Raw genomic sequence first — 15,516 nt, forward strand, 5'->3', positions numbered from 1 at the left:
TCGCCAGGGGAGGGGGATGCCCAGTGCCCATGAGCACTGGAAGGACTCCAAAGGTCGGGTGGCCAAGCAGGTACACAATATTGCAGAGCCACTAAAACTTGCTTGGCTGCTCTCGGTCCCGATGGAAGGGCATCTGGGCCACATTTACAGCTCTGTCCAGTGGTCAAACTCCCTCTGAAACACATCCTGGTCAGCCCTGGTAACTGTGGAAAGTCAGGAGCTCTATCACCCCTCCATGATACTTTTGGAAATCTGCCCTCTAGTGATTTATTTGCAGTTTTGACGTTGACCACTAGATGCCACTGTAATCTCATATGAACAGAGCTGCCAGTAGTCGCACTGGCTAAGAATGTGATGTCTCTTGGTGCTATCAGGTGGCCATTTCTGCAGGTTCTGGGACGGCAGGTGTTAATAATGGACCCTCTTTCCCATTTCCGTGTTTAAAGCTTCAGGATGATTATATGGTGATACAGGTGGAAACTAAGAACAAACCATCTCCTCCTCTTTGTGGGCAACATAAATTCAAGGACAGGGTGTGTTTTAGTTTTTTTTCTTCTTGATTTGGTACATTTAAAATTTTTTTTTCCTGAAGATCAAAAATCCAAATAAAGCAACTTTAAAGCAACCAGGTTAGGTGAACTCACACTCGCTGGGTGGATTGTGTCATGCAAGGTGGGAGCGCCATGTGTTTGGAATCCACCACTGTGGGTCTTTGGTGGAGAGAAATTTATATTAAAGGAAAATATAACACCTTCCTCTGTCTTGTCATTTCCAGGACTCACAAAAGAAAGTCTTTCTCGGGGAGGCTTCAGGTTCTCAAAGGTATTTGTGTGTTGGGAATATTCTGCAACGGGGCAGAAGATATTTATGTGGTAGATACAGCAACGGTTTGACAGAATATGATGTTTGGGTTTCTTCTTTTGCAGAAGAGCGTGTCTTGTTGAGTACAATACCGCCTGTGGTCAGACTTCCCCCACCCTGAAACCTGCTACAAGTCTCCAGGTGGAGTTAATTGTGAGTGATACTCTATATAAGCAGGAGAATGGTACTGCACTTGTGGGGAACTTTCCTAGTTTATAGACTACCTCAGTGGAATTAGCTAGTGAAACAAGCTGAGGCCTTGCTCCCACTTCCTTTACCCAGAGGCCTGCCTGACCTCAAGGACTCCCCTTCCACTTTCCTGTGTGGCAGAGTCCTTGTAACTCTGACAAGGCTGGGCCCAGGATTCCTGGGGGCTTGACCCCCAACCTTGTCGGGTCAGTTAGGACACAGACTAGGGTGTCCCCACTCCGGGGTGCTTTCTCCAGTCTGGACACTTCCCCGACCCACTGATCATTAGATATGAGCAAATATGATTTACTAAACAGCAACTAATTAAAAAAATAAGGAAAAATGGGAAAGTCTAAAGAAAAACAAGCAACCCCGCTCTGTAGGCACAGGAAAACCACGAACAGCATCTCTGGAATAAAAGTGAAGTTCACAGTCTGTTCCTCACACATCCCAGGCCTCTTGCCCAGGTCCTGGCTCTGCTGTGGGTCAGACACTTACTCTGGTGGTAGCCACATGCCCTCATGCTCTAGGTGACATGGCCTTTCTCCTCAGCATCAGCCCCGCCTCCACCCCATCAGGGTCACAGTCTCCTTCGCAGTCCAGCCTGCAAGGCCTCTTGGCTGGTGACATCTCCCTGTGGTGGACCCTCTGCCCAGTGCCCGTTCGGTCTCCCCAGCTGCTCTCCTCTGGCTGCTGCTGCTGTGCTCAGCTCAGGCTGCTTCCCTGGTTCTCTCTGGCTGGCGTGGCTCTGCTTCCCAGGCTCCTGCTCTCCCTGTAGCTCAGCCCCACTCTGGCCCAGGCAGCTCCCACTAATATGGAGGACAGGACCCCCTGGCCTCCTGACTCCCTCATTGCCCTGCTTGCCCTGTCAATCAGGCTTACTCTGGGGCATTTGCTTCTCGCTACTGGCCTTGGGGACTGTCATTGTCCCTTCCCCTTTGTTTTGGTACTGTGAGAGGGCAACCAAAAAAACCCACTAAGTTTCAGTAAGGGGCCAAGAGTCCCCTTGTATTCCCTCTTGCTAAAATTTTGCCAAAAGCCAGAATGTTCACACCAGCAGATCCAGTCCCATATTAACAACATTTACCAGCATCATGTTTTAGATAGATAGATAGATAGATAGATAGATAGATAGATAGATAGATAGATAGATAGATTAACAAAAGACCAATTAACATATTTAACATTCCATGTCCACTTCTTTATACTATACATGATAATATTCATTGACACAATGCATAGAACCAATAACATAAGCATCTCTAAGTTTAACAGGTGTACAGTCATTAATTCTCAGGGATCTTCTTAAGACTGATAGTTCATTACTCATATTTTCTATTCCCCTGTCCCCAGGTAACACCAGATCAATTTGAGGGATTTGGTCATTTTCATCAGGATTTGGATTTGCTCCATTGGTTTCAGTCTCCTTGGGATAGGCTCCTCTATGCCTCCTATGAGCTTTTATTGGACTAAAAGTCCAACATTTTATCTGGTCCCTATGTACTACTTTCTCAGAACCTCTTTGATCAGGCTGGATAGTGTAAACTGGCAGTTTGGGATTGTTGTGAGTGACCACAATGTGGGGATTTGGCTCTCACTTGTCCTGTATTTTATGATGTCCCCAGTGTCTATGGTTACCAACTGCTACACAGTTGCCAGGCCTGATGAGAGCCCCAGTGGACTTGTGATCATAAGTCCTTTTCCTACTTTGGGCTGTGTATTAGTTGTACTGAAAGCAACTTCGCTCCTTGTCTTTGGCTTGTCACGGACACCTTTGACCCAGTCATCGAAAGTGGTCACCTCATCCTAAGAAAAGACATCTTGATGCTTCTCTGGCAAAGCCCTTAAGTTAGCCACGTCTGCAGGAATCAGCCCTTGAAGCACCACTTGAACTGGAACTGGCAGTCTCCCACCATGTCTTTCTCAAGGAAAGGTATCCTGTTCTCCTTTCTCCTCCTTGTCACCTGCAGCTCATCTCCACCCTCTTCAAATGTCACCTTCACCTGAGGAACCACCTCCTCAGGCTGGTGTACCTCTGCAGTTCTGTTCTGAGGCTGCAACTCCACAGCCTTCACACTTGAATTTAGAAGACTCATTGGTACACTTCCTCAGATAGCATTAGTCAGTACTTTGGCTAGCTGGAGCCCATTAGGTAGGCTTGCCACCTGATGTAGGCTCTCAAGCCCTGGATATCCATTGGTATTTCCTGGTACCCAGCAGCATTCATCAAGGATCTTGCTGCTCCAGGGAGGAATAACTGCCTTCTGTCTCCCACCCACTTTAACATTTCCAGTCTGCCTTCTGGGGCTCAGGGAATGACTCTGTCTCTCTACACAAGCCAGTACTTTACTCAGCACAACATTCTTCTTAGAGTGTCCATGATGGTTCATCCTCCTGGTTCCTTCTCCTGGCAACAGTAGCTCCTTCACTCACTCATAATGTTCATTCCTAGAATCCCTGGGACTCCTTCTCCCATATGACTCTCTTGAGAGACTTTGTCGTTCAGGATAAAGGTGCATTTTCTTGGCATTGTCTAGCCCGTGTACTCTGTGTCTGCTTTGAGCTATCCCACCAATGGGATTGCCAGTCCATTACCTGCTGCTAGATGTGCAAACCATGTGCTGTGCATAGTCAGCTCCTTGTCCTTCAAATATTTTTGAAAATGCGACTCAATAATGGTAGTGACTTCTGACCCAGTATCTAACAAACATCTGGTCTTCACCCCTGGTATACATACTTCAGCAGTTAGACAGTCTCCCAATGCTCGCTTACAGAAGTCACTAGATATGCTGGGCCCTCTGCCCAGGGCCTGTTCGCTCTCCCCAGCTGCTCACCTCACTTGGCTCCAGACTGCTCCAGCGCCAGCTCCACTCTGCCTCAGCACTGCTGCTGCTCTGCCTTCAGCGCAGCTCCCTGGGTCTTAGGCACCAACTCTGTGGGTGCTCTGGGGCTGGAGCACCCATGGGGAAAAATTGATGGGTGCTCTGCACCCACCAGCAGCTCCCTGCCCCACCCCCCAACCCCAGCTCACCTCCGTCTCCTCACCTGAGCACACTGGGCTCCACTTCTCCCCCTAGCTTGCTGTGGTGCAAGCACTGGGAGGAAAAGGGGAACGCAGCATGCTCAAGGAACAACACTGTATGCAGAGTGATTGTCCAACAAGGACAGGCCTAGGAATCCTTCTGCCACTGCTTGGCCTTCTACTGTAGGTGAGCCACTCACTCCTGGTGCCCCTTTGGTTCCGAGTGCTGGCTCTCCTACTCAATGGACATTCTCAGCTAGTAGCCCTGGAGTTTCACAAGTGGAACAAATGTACCTTCCCAGCTCATCTTTCAGTGTGGCTTTTTGGGATCCTGATGCCATTGGATAGTTGGGCATACTAGTGAGGATTTCTTTCTTTTATCTCCTTAGTCGTCTCTTTCAGTATCTCCTCCTAGTGGCCTGCCAGTTTTTGGACAGCGTCATTTAAACTTTCCAATGTTAACTGTGTTTGAGGCAGGGTCTTTTCCCCAGCAAGTGCATTCACTAGGTCTCCACTTCATGTACCAAAGTTAGGCTTGGCCATCTCTTCCACAGGAACTTCCTCTTCTTCGAATCACATAATGGTAGCCTGCATGAATTCATGGAACTTCTTACTGGGCTCTTCCTTAAACCTCCTTTTCATTTCATGGCAGAGAGAATCAGTCCAGAGCTCTCAGCACCAACTGCTCTTTCAGAACCATATCTGGGTCTGGAACTCACTAAGGGTCTCACCGCTCCACTTGGCTCATTCTCTCCTGGAGGTCATACACGTATGCCCAGACAGTTTCACCAGGCTCCTGCTTTCTCTCAAAGAACTCATGTAGTCAGGTTCCAATAAGTACCTTGTCTCCATACACTTCTAGGAGGAGTTCAAATACCTTTTCCACATCTTTCTTGTCGCCATTGCCAGAAATTTTACTGTGACCTTGGCCTGGCCCTTGAGGTATTCCCTATGAAGTCCACACAATCATCTTCAGGTACTCTTAGCACACGCAGAGCCTCCTTCACAGATTTGACCCACTTCTCTACTGTAATGTCTCCTGGTCTAGTTGGGAAACCACTGAACTCTGTGACCTTCTTCTCCCTTGGGAAATAAATAGTAGGGAGTTTCTTAGCTTCTGCTGCCTGTTCGTCTATTACTGCCTTAGCAAGTGAGAAGGCTTCTCTCTGTTCAGTTCTAGCTTGTTGTAATGCCTCAGCCTGCTCTGATAATTTGTGCTGAAGTTCAGCAAACTGGGCCTCTGGTTTTTCAGTTCCAACCATGGTAGGGTTCTTAACCAGATCTGGACAGTACTACCAGAACTCAACCAGTAAACCGAAGAGGTGGATCCTATGAATAAGATCTTGTTTGTGACACCAATTATGTAAGCAGGGGAATGGTTCTGCTATTGTGGGGAACTTTCCTGGCTTATACACTACCCTGGTGGCACTGGCTAGCAAAAGGATCTGAGTCCTCGCTCCCACTTCCTTTACCCAGAGGCCTGCCTGACCTCAAAGATTCCCCTTCCACTCTCATAACCCTGACAAGGCTGGGGGATTGAGCCCCAATCTTCTTGTGTTCAGTTAGGACACGGATTAGGGTGTCCCGACTCCAGGGTACTCTCTCCACTATGGATGCTTCCCTGACCCACTGATCATTAGATATACTTAAAAGCAAATATGTTTTATTAAACAGCAAATAATTAAAAAAATAAGGAAAAAATGGGAATGGTTAAAGAAATACACATCACCCCACTCTGTGGGCGAAGGGAACCATAAACAGCCATCGCTGAAATGTCAGGGCAGTTCACAGTCTGTTCCTCACACATCCCAGGCCTCCTGCCACAGACCCTCATGCTCTAGCTGGCAGGACCCTTCTTCCCAGAGTTGGCCCTCATGTGGGGTTTATGGTCGCCCACCCAGTCATGATCTCTGCAAACACTCTTGGCTGGTGGTGTCTCCCTGTGGTGGGCCCTCTGCCCAGGGCCCGTTCGCTCTCCCCAGCTGCTCACCTCACTTGGCTCCAGACTGCTCCAGCGCCAGCTCTACTCTGCCTCAGCACTGCTGCTGCTCTGCCTTCAGCACAGCTCCCTGAGTCTTAGGCGCCAACTCTGTGGGTGCTCCGGGGCTGGAGCACCCACGGGGAAAAATTGATGGGTGCTCTGCACCCACCAGCAGCTCCCTGCCCCGCCCCCCAACCGCAGCTCACCTCTGCCTCCTCACCTGAGCACGCTGGGCTCCACTTCTCCCCCTAGCTCCCAGTGCTTGCACCATGGCAAGCGCTCAGAGGGAAGCGGGAACGCAGCACGCTTAGGGAACAGATGGGGCCTGGGTGGGGATTTGGGGAAGGAGTCCAATGGGGCAGGGAGGGGGTGGAGTTGGGGCGGGGACTTTGGGGAAGGGGTTGGAATGGGGGCAGGGCAGGGGTGGAGTTGGAGCGGGGACGTAGAGCAGGCGTGAGCTCCCACCAGTGCCCAGGAAAGTTGGCACCTATGCCCTGGGCTGCTCCTCTGGCCCCTCTGACTGCTGCTGCTGTGCTCAGGCTGCTTCTCTGATTCTCTCTGGCTCTGGCCAGTGCAGCTCTGCTCCCCAGCTCAGCTCCAGCTCCTGCTCCTGCTCTCCCCTTAGTTTGGCCCACTCCGGCCCAGGCAGCTCCCACTCACATAGTGGATGGGACCCCTGGCTTCTTGACTCTCTCATTAGCCTGCCTGCCCTATCAATCAGGCTGACCTGGAGTGCTGGCTTCTCCCTATTGGTCTTGGGGACTGTCAGTCTCAGGGTCTTGATTTCTCATCAGCCCTTCCCCTTTCTATCAGTACTGGGAGCTAGCCAACCGAAAAACCCCACTAAGTTTCAGTAAGGTCCCAACAGTCCCTTTACATCTATGTAGAAAATGATAGAAAGGGGAGAGGATGAGTTGTGGAGAAGGAGAGACTGAGTTGCGTATGTAGAGTTGTAAGACGTAATACAAATGAACAGATGAGCCATTCAAAATCTGTGGGCTCTGAGTAATTTTCTGACAAATTTGAAAAAGGGCCGATTTCACTGGAAAAATATAGAAGATTTTGTACATATTGAGTTTTGAAATGGATCCCTTTACAGAGAAAATGAGTCACTTTCTGAGCAGGAAATGGGCCCATCAGGCGGAGTTTTCCAAAACAAATAAATGACTTAGGAGCACAAGTGCAATTGCAAGTCAGTGGAATGTGTGCTCCTGAGGCACTTCTGAAAATCTCACCTGCAGCCAAAGTTGACTCTGGAATCGGAACTCTTGCACATCCAGGATGCACGTGGTGCTGATGCTGTAACAGCCATTACAGGGTGTTTAGTGGAAAAGTGAAATTTGTGGGGTGTGAAAGTGCCTAAAACATTATGAATATTTTTGTGCTTAATTCTGCAGTTACACTTTCAGCTGTTTTGTGCAGCTGCCGTGCTTTGTAGAGCAGGAGAAGAGCAGAAGAATGGGTGAGTGTGAATTTTGAGTTCCTGGCGCAACCAAAATTCCCATTAAAGCCAATAAGCCAAATGTTGATCTCCCTCACTCCAATGTAAATCAAGAGTAACTCCCTTGAAGTCAATAGAGTTATAGCAGTGAAGACATGGGTGGAGATGTAGGATTGCTTCTCACGGGGCCAAACAGGCTGATACATAGGTGCTGAGTTTTATTTTTCCCTGGGGGTGCTTCATCCCCGCTCCTCCCCCGAGGCCCTGCCCCCACTCTGCTCCTTCTCCCGAGGCCCCCCCATTGCTCTCTTTCTTCCCTCTGTGTTTCAACCCCTCCCCCAAGGCCCCGCCTGCCACTCTCCTCCCTCCCCTAAGTGCCTCCGCCAGCTGCCAAACAGCTCAGAAGAAACCCCTTTCAGGACTAGCCTGTTGTCATTCCGTACAACTAATCATATTCTGAGGAGAAAATTGGGCTCTGCAAAAAAGGAAAAGAATCCTTGTTTTCATCATTTGCATGTTTTTCATCTGTGTTTTTCCTCACTTTCCCTTACAGGACAACCCCAGCCTGAGAAAAGAAGCCAGAGACAGTTTTTTCCCCTCTGCAGTCCCTCCCACTCTAGCCTGTTTGTAAATGTTACACTTACAACCTGACTGAACGCACGTTGTGACTGTGCAGTGGTTAACTTGCTAGATTCAGCCCTGGTGTGTAGGTCCCCTCCACAAACTAACTCCAGATCTACAAGACCACACACTATCCTGGTTCCACACTCAGACTGAAAACAGTAGTTGGTCAAAGCATGTAAATGATAATAGATAATAATAATAATTAATAATAAATAAACTCCTCAACTTCCAAGTGCCTGAGTCCTAGTTACCGACACACTTTTTAGCAGCACAAACTTGCAACTGAAGCACATTTATCACTAGTTGGCTAAGCAAAGTGGGGCCTTACACTCAACTCAATGGCACTTCCCTTTTTGTCTGTAACATAACTTTTGAACACTGCAGCTGATCAATTCCAAAACTTCTGGAACTGTTCAAGGCCATAGGCACCGACTCTGTGGGTGTCCATGATTAACGCACCCACGGGGAAAAATTAGACAAGCTCCCTGACCCACCTCACCTCCTCCTCCGCTTCCTTTCCTGAACGCGCCATATCCCTGCTCCTCTGCCTACCTTCCAGCATTTGCTGCCGCCAGACAGCTGTAACAAGCTCCGGGAGGGAGGCAGGGGGAGTGGAACATGGCACGCTCAGGGGAGGAGGTGGGGCAGGGGCGGGGATTTGGGGAAGGGGTTGGAATGGGAGTGGGAGAGGGCAGGGAAGGGGTGGAGTCGGGGCGGGGACAGGGGCAGAAGGAGGTTGAGCCCCCACCAGCGCCATTAGAAGTTGGTGCCTATGTTCAAGGCATCAGTGGGAAGACAGCTATTAATTTTGGTGATATTCAGAAAACCAGAAAATTCTGATTTCCACCAGTGTATGGGAAAAAGCAGGCCAGCAGCATGCCCCTTTGGTGCTGCAGGCAGCAGAATCTCTGTGGTGCCCCCTGCTGCTGCATAGCCAACCCACAGCAGAGCCAGCAGCTTAATGTGCTGCCCACAAACTGTCTGCTTACAGTGACATGTAGAGTACAGGCACTGCAAGGGTAGCTGTAATGCTTGTGTGGTGTGGCGCTCTGTCCCCTCTAATGGAAGCTAGACCACTAGAGATTGATAAGCCTGCTACAGCCTTGGCTAAGAGAGAGCTGGCTTTCAGTTCAGCCATAGAACCTCATGCATTAAGCTCCAGGAGTCACAGGTTTGATCCCAGCCAGCGATGGCTGGAGTCTCATGGCATTACATAACTATACACTGCAGTGAAAGGCTCTGGCAAGCAGGGAAGCAGCAGGACACTATACTACTAAAAATAGCAGTGTAGACACAGGAGGCACAGCTTGGGTGTGTAGAGATCTGTGTGGATTATACATCTTGCGGGTTCAGGTATGTAGAGCACTCTACCTGTCCAGGCCGTGCCTCACTGTGTCTGCTGCTGTTTATACCCATGCTAGCACGATGTGCACTGTCTGTACTCTACACACTGCTGCAAGTGTAGCCATATCTTCAATGGGGGTACAGCTCTGCCTATAAACGCAACAAAGTGTGCGACTTCTAGTTAGTGCTACAGGTCATCTCAAAGAGACAGTAACTCAGGCAGTAACAAAAGGGCAGAGGAGTTGCCCAAGGTTCTTGGGCTGACAGCAATACTGCTGACATGCTGAAGTGCAAAAACCTGCTAAATTGCTAAATGTACCTGAATTCTGACATGTATTCCCCTACTCCTCTGCTATTTTGGTCCTTTCTAGGGCTGGCTCCAGGGTTTTTGCCACCCCAAGCGGCAAAAAAAAGCAAAAAAAAAGCCGCAATCAGTGGTAGCTCCACCGCACCGCTTTCTTCTTTGGTGGCAATTCGGCGGCAGGTCCTTTCCTCCGAGAGGGACCGATGGACCCTCTGCCAACTTGCCGCCGAAAAGCCCAACTTGCCGCCACTTCCCCTTGGCCGCCTCAAGCACCTGCTTGCTGAGCTGGTGCCTGGAGCCGGCCCTGGTCCTTCCCACACAACCCTTCCAATGCCCCTCAGTTCTGCCCTGCAACCCCCCTGCTAGTCCAGTGCTGGGCTCCCTACACAATCCTGCCAATGGCCCTTAGTCCTGCCCTGCAGCCCCCTGCTATTCCAGTGCTGGGCTCTCTCCCCAGCTCTGCCAATGCCGCTCGGTTCTGCACTGCAGCCCCTGCTAGTCCAGTCCACAGCTCTACCCAAAAGTTCTTTAGAAGTGCCAAAATGAGCCACTGAGATGTGGGTTTTTACAAGTAAAGAACAGCTGATTTTTTGAGGTTACAGAGAGGCAAGACAAGACTCGTAGGACTATAGAATCCTTCCATGAATTAAATCCACTACAGCCCACGTCCAAAGAACCTTTTCCTTTCCTCTTGACCCTGAGGTCCCTCTAAAGATCATCATTGTCCCTCTTCCACACACTCAGGAGTTAGTCCGGCTTTTCCTTCTCAATGGTGTAACTGAGCCAGAGCTCTACATGCTACAGGCATGGGGGAAAGGCTAACAGGAACCACACTGGCCCTTGCGATCTCAGTGTCTGCACAGGGAAGAGTAACAGTAGATCATAAATCTACTTCTGAGCTTACTGTCCATTAACCTCACTGCATCACTGACAGGGACTCTTCTCAGCATTGCAAACCCCAACCAGTAACCAAAATTCGGGTCCAAATTCTAATAAGGGCTGTAACTACTCTTATTAATACCTTGGTTTGGGCAGTAGGCTTGCACCATAGAGCCCATCCCAGTGTTGTGCAGGATGGAATGTGCTGAGAAGCACACAGTGAGGGACTGGAGTTCTGCGTGGGCCTCTCTTCCTCCCAGCGTGGGCACCAGAATGACAGGGCTGCAGAATCCCCTGGCATAATGTCTGGCCCCAGGGAAGCTGGTGCAAAGACAACCTGCATGTCCTTGCTGAGTCTCCTGGTTGTTTACTCCATGTCCCTCCTTATAGAACAAAGTCAGGTGATATGGGCCAGGGCTCTGCAGCAAGTCAATACCTCAGCTGTAAATATGCAGCTGGCTGCTCTGTTCCTTGGCTCAAATACATTGTGCTCCCCATGGCCCCTGTTGTAACAAAGCCAAGTCATTAAGTGATGAACCAGCAAATTCTGTCCTCTCCCACTTTCAAATCCTCTGTTATCTGCTCACTGCTTTCCTGTCTTCTCCTCAACTCCCACGCCTTCAATGTGCTCAGCTGGACCAGACAGCTATTGGCTAGAGCTGGAGAAAATCTCCAATGGAACATTTCTCTTGTGATGGATCTGCTAAGCAGGGGACTGTGACTTCCATCAGCCACCTCCACACTGCACTTCCCTTTCCTCCCGGCCAGGTGCAGGAAAAGGACCAGGATCTGTCTGGGAAGTGGTGGCTGCTTGGCTAGCTAGGAGCCACAAGGAAGCTGGATGTAGAGGCAATCTCTAGGAACAGATGCAGAGCTGCATATGGAACTGTCTGTGATTGCTGGAGGTTACAGCTGGGTGCAAGTCTGTGTGCGGCTTATGGCTTACTGTGTATCAGTAGCTGGGCAGAGAGCCAGTGCAGAGTGGCCCCAATGAGAGACACTAAGTGAACTGGCCTGGAAACCTGCTAGGGTTGCCAATCTTCTGATTGCACAAAACCAAACACCCTTGCCCCGCCCCTTCTCCAAGGCCCCACCTTGCTCCCTCCATCGCTTCCCTCCCCTACCCTCACTCACTCGCTCATGTTCTTGATTAGAGAATGGACTGAAGAGGGCACCCCAGACACTAGGCCTGAAAAGCCCTGACTCTGAACTGGCCAGCCCCAGAGACTCAAACATTTATCACTATTGCTCACTGGGAGCTTTAACTGTTTAACCTTCCCCTTTCCTGCCAGCCCTAGTAAAATACCCTTTCCCTTAGCCACATGTCTGAGTTAGTGGGAGCCACCAGAGCTAGCATGCAAAGACCTAGCTGCTGAAGCACCTACATGGATGGTCTCCGAGTTGGGGTACAACTATTGGCACCCTAGGAGTTTGGTGTACTCATGTTGCCGGCACAAAGTGCCCAAGGGGGGCAACAGCAGGGGGGGTCCATCGCCCGGTGTGCACCATGCCAATAAACACACCAGGGTAGAGAAGCAAACTAAGTTTATTTGAGATCTCAAAGTGGTGCTGGGAGACTTGACATGCCTCAAATCCAGCACACCTAAAACAAGCAGTCTGTTCCTTTATATCCATTAGAACTTTTCTCGCTGACAAGCAAGCCCCCGTTTCCCCTCCCTCTTCTGTCCGGCTGCAGCATTCTTTTCTCACACACTTCTTTGTCTTCCCCCTCCCTCTTCTCCTTCCTCCCCCTGTAGCAGTTACGTAAGCGCAGGTGCATTAAGTAATCTTGGCCGCGGCAGCTCATTAGTAAGTTTTCCTTCTGCAAGTTATCTTGTCCTTCTGCTAAAGGTGCACAGGCCTCATTATTTCTGCTTTAGACCAGTTTGAGCTGTATGGCAACTGATAAGGGACATTGCACCTGGCCTTTTCTATTTATTGGCCTGTTAGGTCAATTAGAGTTTAAACATGGAAGAACTTCTGCTCATCTGAGGCCTAAACAGGGAGACTGTATATCCTTATTGCCTTTTACCTTTTAAGTTACTTAGGATTATCCTTAGTGACACCAACACTCAGGGATGGGTTAAAGAATTTTGGGGCCCTATACACCATGGAAATTAGACAGAGCATGTGAACTAATATCTGTAAATAGGAGATCACCTTCATTCATTATTATTATTTCCAGATCTTTCTCTGCAGAAAACACAGAAGCACCACTGGCAGTTAAAAGAGGTTGTTCCTAAGCTAACTTGAGCAGTACTGTATTTTGAGTATTAGAAAGAATACAAACAGAATTAGAATATGAGAATAAAAGTTGTATACAGCCTCACTGAGTGAGAACAAGCATTACAGTGTGTAGAGCTGCACATTTCATGAACCAGAAGAAAACACATATTATTAATATATTTTAAAATGTCTTGTTTGTTTGGGGTTTTTTGTTAACATTATAACCACAATATAGTTCACTTTGTTACATTTTTTCAACAAATAGCTATTTTTATGGGACTCATAGCTTCAGAACATAACAAGCACCTAGTGTACTTCATTACATTGGTTTATTACAGAGGTTCTCAAACGTCATTGCACCGTGATTCGCTTCTGACAACAGCAATTATTATACAACCCCAAGACAGGGGACCGAAGCCTGAGTCCATCTGCCCTGGGTGGTAAGGGCACAGCCCAAGCCCCACTGTCCCAGGTGGCCTGTAATCTGAGCCCCACCACCCAGGGCTGAAGCCCTTGGGCTTTAGAGTCAGTCGCAGGTGGTGGGGCTCAGGCTTTGGCTTTGGCCCTGGCCTCAGGCACCAACAATTCTGAGCCAGCCCTATTGACCTCACTAAAATGAGGTCCCAACCTACAGTTTAAGAACCGTTGGTTTATTGAATTCTCAGATCATTAAATCCAAACAACCCAAACCGCCTATATAAATGCACAACAAAAACATGGCCTTAACTAGACTACTGTAGGGGCTTCTTCCAAGATCACTGGCTAGCAAAATTTTCGATTATGTTACTGTAATACAGGGTTCATGTCACATCACTCTCCATGGACTTTAAGGCCAGGGTATTCTTTCTGGCCTGCCTCATTGTTGAGTGGTCTGAAGTTTTAATTCTGCTCATCCTGGAGAATGACTATTCTGCTTCAGCATTTGTAACCAGCAATGTAAGGTAAATACAAAGAGTGATGCCCACATTTGGGAAAGTGGATCCAGGTGGGGAGCCTTCAGCTGCTCTAGTAGATTAGCTGGTGAGTAACAATCTTCATTTTTTGAAAAACAACAAAACTGTTCAAACTCATCTTAGAAAGTTGCTTCAGGATCAGAATGCATATTTTGCAACCAAAGCTGCAGCTGCAGAAGAAATCTCAGTGTGTGTGTCATATTGTTGAAGTTGTTTAGGAAGTCAAAATCCTTAAATAAATGAATATATATGTAGCACTGCACCCCATATTCCTCACAGAAATATTATAATATGGTTATGGCATAATTAAAGTGCATTTTGTACAAGATAAGTCAAGTGAGGTGTCATTGGAGAAGTTATGATTTGCTGAATATGATTATCCTATTTGTATGCAAATATCACTTTCTCATCTGAAGTTAAAAAATACTATGTATCGATACTTCAATTGTAGTTACACCTGGGTAACACCCACTAGACAAGATGCTTTCAGTCTAGATAGCTGGTTGGGAAGGGCCTATTCAGGGTAATGGGCCATTAGGAAAAACAACAGGCCTTAGGAGAAGCTTATTTCTTACCTGGTGAGTCTTCCTGAGAACACTCCAGACAGCCTGTAAGTAATTCCTGCTATGACTCTACAAGGACATGTGACCAGGTCACATGATTCTGGACTCCATCTTGGGATGTCAGTATTTTTCCACAAACTGGTCTGGGAACCAAGTTTTGAAACAAAGGGTTCCCACCATATGCTAAAGCTGTATAAGGCAGGAAGTGACATCACAATAAGCATCCAGACAACTTTGCAGGGGCACTTTCAATCTATCAGGGTCAATTATGAAGTTAAAAGTTTCCACTCCACATTTCTGTGGCCCATGCAGCTCTACAGTTGGTGTGTTGGATTCACATGCCTGCTGTTTATGTTTTGGGACTCAAGGAGCACAAGTGCTTCCATTTCATCTCATCTCATCATTCAGGTGCCATAAAAAAATCACCCAATGACTTCGAGAGTTGGACAGTGGAAGCAAGGTCGATCTCACAAAAACTGACAGCTGGGGAATTAAAAAAATCTCCTTTGAGAGTAAATAGGAAGGGGACTGTGCAGCAGGGTATTAACCCACTGTTGACAGGGCACTCTGAGTCCATGCTCCAAGGACTATTCAAGTGCTAACTCGTCATATGTTTTCACTTCCTGCTCCTTGGCCAGTACCACAGGGAAGTGAAGGCTGGGTTACCACCCACTGCCAGTTGCATAACTTTTCCAACTGTTTGTATGGGAAGTGACTGGAGCTGGGCCCTTGCAGGCTGGGGATTACAGCAGAGTGACATTGTTTACACAAAACTCCTTCTGTGTGAAAAATTCAGATTGGGCAACAGAAAAACTTTAGCAAATTATTTTGGTTAAAAAAAATCCTTTAACCAAATTCCAAAAAAACCCAGAACATTTGTTCTGACATTTTCAGATAAAATGTTTTGATTTTTTTGGTTCAAAATTGCTTTTCCTTTCAATGGTTTCTTTTAATTTTATTTTAAAAATACTCAAATACATTCAAAAAGACTCAAAATCAAAATGAATTTTTTTCTTTCAGATTGAATTAAATGTTTCAATTGACCCAAAATATTTTTTTCAACCTTTTGGTTCACTAAATGTTTAGAAAACTTTTGGTTTTGGTTCAATACAAATCAATTTTTTAAAAA

The sequence above is a fragment of the Chelonoidis abingdonii genome, chromosome 1, assembly GCF_003597395.2.
Source record: "Chelonoidis abingdonii isolate Lonesome George chromosome 1, CheloAbing_2.0, whole genome shotgun sequence".
Classification (NCBI taxonomy): domain Eukaryota; kingdom Metazoa; phylum Chordata; order Testudines; family Testudinidae; genus Chelonoidis; species Chelonoidis abingdonii.